General features: G+C 37.0%; 1 long non-coding RNA gene across 1 annotated transcript; it reads left to right on the plus strand.

Moving 5' to 3' along the window:
* The first annotated feature begins 1,619 nt into the window (after positions 1-1,619).
* LOC109208166 lies at positions 1,620-4,986 on the plus strand. Its single transcript, XR_002065112.1, has 2 exons — positions 1,620-2,428; positions 3,336-4,986. It is a non-coding gene; the product is annotated as an uncharacterized LOC109208166 (long non-coding RNA).
* The last annotated feature ends 1,934 nt before the right edge of the window (positions 4,987-6,920 follow it).

The following is a 6,920-nucleotide window of genomic DNA, read 5'->3' on the forward strand; positions in this document are numbered from 1 at the left end:
TTCCATGTTTCATCTATGTCTCTTATGTACTGATCTTCATGACTTACATACTCAGTACATTATTCGTACTGACGCGCTATTTCCCGGGGCCTGCGTTTCATGCCCGCAGGTGCAGGTAGACAAGCTGACGGTCCCCCTTCTTAGGATCCTTGATCAACGAGAGTTGATGTGCTCCATTTGATCCGGAGCTGCTTTGGATTTTGGTACGATATGTTTGTATACATATATGGATATGACGGGGCCCAGTCCCGCCCTTGTACAAGTTGTATATTATGTTAGAGGTCTGTAGGCAGTTATGTATAGTTGGATAATATATGGCCTTGTCGGCTTCCAATTTTGGATATATAGTTGTCCATAGCAGCTTTGTTGGCTCGCCCTACATATTCCGCACGTATATGTATATATGTCTTTTGGACAGGTTTTCCTCACGCATGTTATTCTCGTAATTCAGCAGATGTTATTCATGTTTATATTTTAGTCGCATGCTTAAGGGTTTTCGACAGGTAGGACTCGGGCACTCGTCGCGGCCCATCGGTTTGGGTCGTGACGCAATCACATTTCCCCATACATCCGTAATGATCGATTTCACATTATTGCCATTTATACTTTTCGCCCGAAATATCAGTTGTTCATGATTCCACCCTCCCTCAAAGGAAATAATTCGTCAAAGCATACATTCTTTCTATAATAACTCCATCAGTCTCATTCGCTGTTGGATCCAGAACTACACTCGACTTGATTTCCGTAAAACCATTGGTTCGTAGGCAACTCAAGGACGAGGGTTCGGCCCCCATATTTTAAAGCATCCCATTTGGACAAAATTAATCATCGTCTTGATATCTTTACACGACAATACATTCATTTTTTCGGGTAAAAAGGAGCAGCCGTTGATACTCAATTTTGCCCACATGATTCTCCATTTAGCCTTTGTGGGTTGGTATGTTATAATGTATTTTTATATATTTATAGGATATTTTAATGCATTATTACTCAATGAGTTGTTTAAAATATCAATTTATTATTTTATTACCACTTCATAAGCATTTTTCTTAAATTATTATTAAATAGTTTCTAGATACATCATAAACATTTTTATTAATTCTAGCATTTACAACTGAAAAATAGTTTACTTATTATTTTCTTAAAATTATTTATGAGTGACCAGTTGGTCAAAATATTTATTTATGTTTTTATAATATTTTATGCATATGTTATGAAACTTTTCTACAATTGTATTATATTTTAAATTATTTATGCATTATTTGCAATAATAGCATATACTTTCACAATAATTATATTTATTATACTATTTAAGTTAAAACAACATTTTACTTTTTTTATAATCATAATTTACTATTTTTAAAGTCCCTAATTTTATAAAGGGCATTTTTACATATTTTTTAGCTATTTTATAATTTATTTTTCTAACTAATTCTATGTATTTTAAAAATCAGCCCATATAAGCTGAAATATTCAGACCAAAAGAGGTCCAAAACCTCTATGCCCAACACTCTGAGCCCAATAACATACGACCCAATAGCCATACCCGGTTGATGACCTGCTACCCGCCCCGTTTAGTTCTTTTAATTATTAGCTGTTGATCTTAAATGACTAACGACCCACAACACACCCCCTTCTTTCCCTATATCCGCCTACCCCTAAACCCTAACCCATTTCCCCATCGCCAGCCGCGCCTCAACGCTCTCAATCCTCTCCACTCTTTCTCCCTTTCTATGAAACCCTAGCCGCTTTACCCTAGATCCTCTCCAAATCCGGCCACACTATGGAATCTCCCCGTTATTTACTTACCTTATATGTGTTACTCTATTATTATTTGCACAACCAAGGAACCACTTAGTACTTGCCTGATTTTGGAAAGTACCATCTCTCAGAATCCACCCGATTGACCTCGATCTTTGAAGATTCAGATGATATTTCGTTTATATACACTCGAAATAAGGTTACACGTGTTCGATTCAATGAGAACTTTGGCTGTTTTTGACCACCTGTCGAACTAGGGTTTGCCCGATTTTACTCTTTTCTGATTCGAAATAAGTTTGCACATTGATTTTTTTCTTATTCTGTGTTTGATTGATGTTTTTACTTTCTTGATCTGGGTAAGTCAAACACTATATAAATCCCACCCCAATTCCCCATAAAGGGGACCTGAATCACTTTCTCTTACTCACACTTACTCTATTTTGTTCTGGAACTATTGTGTTCAATTAGTCATTGGCCGGATGAATGCCAAGGCCACTATGGTGCTGTTTAAGAACCTCCTCCACCGCAAGCACTGCTCGGAGCCCTTTTTGAGGCTCTTGTGAATTCTGAAGCATTGGGGATTTGGGGTTCCCTTTTAATCACTATTGTTTGAGCCATCATTGAAACTCTACGTTTCCTCCTTCTTTGCAAGTTTATCTTGCAACTGGTTAGTGTTCTCGAGTCTTACGATTCGAATTACTTCCCTCATATATGATTATGCCTTTGTGAATTCTGTGTGCCACTATAATTTGAATAATCATAAAGAAAGCTTGACTTAGCTTCTCTGCTATTTGTAAATTTCTAGTGTTGTACTGTCGTGGTTCAAGTGATGCTCTATAGTTTGTTTGCTTACTAGTCACAAATTTGCTTAAGTCAAAGATTTTAAAACAAGCCTCACCGCATGTAGTTTAATCTCACCATGTGTAGTTAACTCCAATGAATTTTGATCTTCTCAGAATTGGTTATTTGCTTGCTAGTTGATTTGTTGATCGTTACTTCGTATGATTTCATGGTTATGCATTACTTTAGATTCCCTTGTTGAAACCTTCTATGAGAGACTGATATCTTCTCAGAGTTATTTTCTGGATTGTGTTCGTTTTTAGGGCTATCATGCTAGGGCTTCCTTATCAGAATTGCTATCTTTCATAGTTAGTCTTTGATCGTGTGTTACTATAGGTTTCATGTTATATTTTTAATGTGATGATTTATGAACAAGTTATTGATTATGCTTCATTTGTATTTCCTGTTAAGTCTTGCCTGCATGAACTATCATCATCTCAGAATTAGAACTCTTATCTGGCTATCCTTTCAGATCTTGACTATGTTTGCCTCGAATCCCGGTTTGTTACTCTTTGTGGTTAATTCCTAACTACTCTAAGACTCCCACCCCTGTGCTATTGTCACTTTAAACCTATTTGATAAACCTGGGAAGCTATCGTATGTGCTCATACTATGTGTTTTACATACCCTTCACAGTCTTTGTGTCTATAGGAGTCTTTCTGTAGCTTTCAATTGTGTTTTCCTATTTTTGTGTCCTTCGGATGTTTTGAAATTCTTGCTCTTACTTGTTGTAGTGTTAAGAACAAGATGAGTGTATACTCTTGCTTAGAATCCAAATGATTTGGTTGTCTTCATGCCCTGGTTGGTTGTAATTGAATTGGGATAGACAGGAGAATTATTTCTGTTGTTTGGGCCTGGACTATCGGGTCAGGTTTTGGTATGGGGTTTGAAGCATATTATCAACACCTAGCGCATTGGGCCTGCCGTCTGTGTAAAGTTTTAAGCCTAATTGAAGGCCCATATGTATTACTGGGTTACTTTACATTTGTAATTGTGTCTGTAGTTATTTCATTTTGGGCCTGTAATAACTTGTAAAAATAAATTATGGGGAAGTTAGTTAAAAGGGGTTGAGGTACTTTAATTTTTGTAGGAACGGGTAGAAAACATGCCTATAGGGTCCAAATATTATTAGTTATTACTTGTATGCTATATCCTATTTGTGAGCGATACTTGCTAATAGAAAACATACCTATAGGAATCTCAACTTGGCATATTCGCCTAGAAATCATGATTTAGGACCATAAATAACCGTTAAATCAATGTTGCCAATACGATGTAAAACTTTTCTAGAAGATATGTCTATAGGGCAAACTCCTTGTTAACTTGTTTGCATATTTGTCTCCGCTAGAGATCAAGTGTTAGAATCAAAACATTTAGCATCATACCTATAGGACTCTATTAACTAATACGACTGTTCGCATTTCCAGTTATGAGCACAATACTTCACCTAGAGATAATGACAATAGGAATATAAACAAGAACCAGTATCGCTTCACTACTGATTTGTCTGAAAACGAAGTGAACACGATCATCTAGAAATTCAGCCTATAGTTTTTAACCATGAAGCATGTTTTGTTTTATTATCCATGTGTGAACTCTAAGCCTGACTTGTCATTCGCGTACAAACCATGCCTTAGGTTTAAATAAATCAAATGCAGTAACCTATAACTATCCGTCTTAATTCCAATTAGAAGAGCATCTCGCCTGTCCATTCTGCTACTGACTATCAATGTTGTTTAACAATTACGTGCGTATGAATCTATGTGTGGAGGTAAACATGAGCCCTTTTGTGCTAATTGTTTCCCTATACGAAGTCATATTTGTCTCTATTATGTGGCGCCTAGTCTTTTAGTTTTGAGAAGCCTAGGATGAGTCTAGAACTACCTATGAACCGATGTGTGGAGGTAAACATGAGCCCCTTTGTGCTAATTGTTTCCCTATATGAAGTCATATCTGTCTCTATTATGTGGCGCCTAGTCTTTTAATTTTGAGCAGCCTAGGGTGAGTCTAGAACTACCTATGTAGAGCTCCAACGCCTCTTGGACCATAAGCATTGGACGAGTAGGCACAAGTAGGGTACGACTTAGAATTGAATTAGTGTGCTTTAGGTAAACAAATTAAAGATAGTAATTGGGTAGCCGGAGATGATAATCTTTGCTCGTTGGATAATATGAGCAACCCTTGCACTTATGAGGACTGCGAAGTATTATTTATGTTGCACGGGTGATCCTTTAGGCTAAATTATTTAGGACCCCTCCCCTGTCGCGGCTAATTGTTTCTTGTATGTTTAGTTTTGTTGGAATTTAGGTTTTACCAGGCTATACCTTGTAACCTCCAAAGAGTTGTACCAGTTCTTATATAAATAAAGTCTCTTCTTCGGCATTATTCCTGTTGCATTATTTGTGTGATTATTTGTTCACTTGGAATAACGAATTGTTCACCCAAACTTTTGCTCCTTTTGTTTAATAATGAACTCATCTGCATGCTCACTTAGAATAATCCCACATAGTATAAGATTCTATAGGGAAACACAGTCATGGATCTCGAAGAGTGCCTAACACCTTCTCTTTGAGGTAATTCGAGCCCTTGCTCGATTTTTGGTGATACTGACTAGTTCAAATAGATTCATTTGTAAATAGGTGCCCTAACGCACCTTAAAATCGTTAGGTGGCGACTCTTCTCTTTTAATACCCTATTTAATAGAGTTGTCACACATCGAAACCCGCTTTTATGAGAAAATGGGGCACGACAAGTAGCATGTTGTTAGTGATTGATTGCACTTCTATCTGAGGGAATACAATTGCGGTGGCCAGATTTTTAGTGGTGGGCTATGCCAAATCTTACAAGGCTACTTCTGACACAAGAGGTGCCACACCCTGATTGTTCGGTTCGTTCCCGTTGTTTCTGTTGTTTTTATTGTCTATGACATCACCCATGTCTAGTTTGATTTGTTCTATTGGGTCTGTTATCGTTTGTCTTTCTTGTTTACTCGATTTAATGCCTTGAAAGCTTTCTTAGGGTCCGGTAATGCTTCAAACAACTCACTAGTTCTTGAGGAATTTTTGGCATGCACCTTTAACACATAAGATTACAATCATTAGAATTTCAGTATAATAATTTTCAAATCAAGAAAGTTAACTAAACTAAGAATAATAGCAATTCTTCTAGCCGTAACTAATAACACCGTTAAATCCCCGGAAACGACGCTAAAATTTAATAACACCCAACTATGCCTTATAAAAAGGATTGAGTGATCGTTGCAAATTTAATCCGGTTTATAAGTCCGGAGTCGAATCTCACAGAAAATTAATTTATAAATCACGACAACTAGTTTCGCAAGAGTTCAAGTAATCAACTTTCAGAAATTTTAAATAAGATTTGAGTGGTTATTTACTAAGAGAAAATTAATTAAAATGATGTAAATTTATAACTAACAAAGTAAATGTTGTAAAAAAGATTGGAATATTCTAGAGTTATAATTTTCCTAATCGCCGGAATCTTTCCCGCTATGTTTCTATAAATCACCTAAGTATTCTCTACCGATCGTGAGTACACTGGGTGTTATAATTCTCTTCCGAGCAACTACAATAATTTACTAGACGTATTCTTCTGAACTATGCTAGCTGACACTAATTCACCGCTCACTACGATCGCACCAAGGCTTCATTATTTCTAATCCTACCTTTAAACCATCTAATTTGTAATGACCCGACCAGTTGTTTTGAGCTCTAACGCATCGTTCGGCAGTTTGAGGGCATGAGCAGATTCAGTTTAGGTATTATGACTTGTACGCGTGGTTAGAATTGGAATTTGGGAAGTTCAGAGTGGATTTGGAAAGAGAATTCTCATTTCGGAAGCTTTAAGTTGGAAGAATCTGACTAAGGGTTGATTTTGAGTAAACGACCTCAGAATCGGGATTTGAAGGTTCCAACAGCTTCGTATGAAGATTTTGGACTTGGGCGTATGTCTGGATCGGGTTTTGGATGGCCCGGGAGCGTTTCGGCGCCTATTGTGGAAGGTTGGCATTTTCAAAGTATTTCATAAATTTGGGTTGAAGTGCATTTCAATGTTATCGATGTCCATTTGTGATTCTGATTCTGGGAATAGCTCCGTATGGTGATTCTGGTATTGGGAGAACGTCCGAAAGTAGATTTGGAGGTCCGTAGGTCATTTTGGGGTCATTTGGCGAAAGTTGGAAAATAGAAGATTTTTGGAAAGTTTGACCGAGAGTTGACTTTTTGATATCGGGGTCGGAATCCGATTCTAAAAAATTGGAACAGATCCATTATGTTATTTATGACTCGTGTGCAAAATTTGTA

The sequence above is a fragment of the Nicotiana attenuata genome, unplaced genomic scaffold (assembly GCF_001879085.1).
Source record: "Nicotiana attenuata strain UT unplaced genomic scaffold, NIATTr2, whole genome shotgun sequence".
Lineage (NCBI taxonomy): Eukaryota > Viridiplantae > Streptophyta > Magnoliopsida > Solanales > Solanaceae > Nicotiana > Nicotiana attenuata.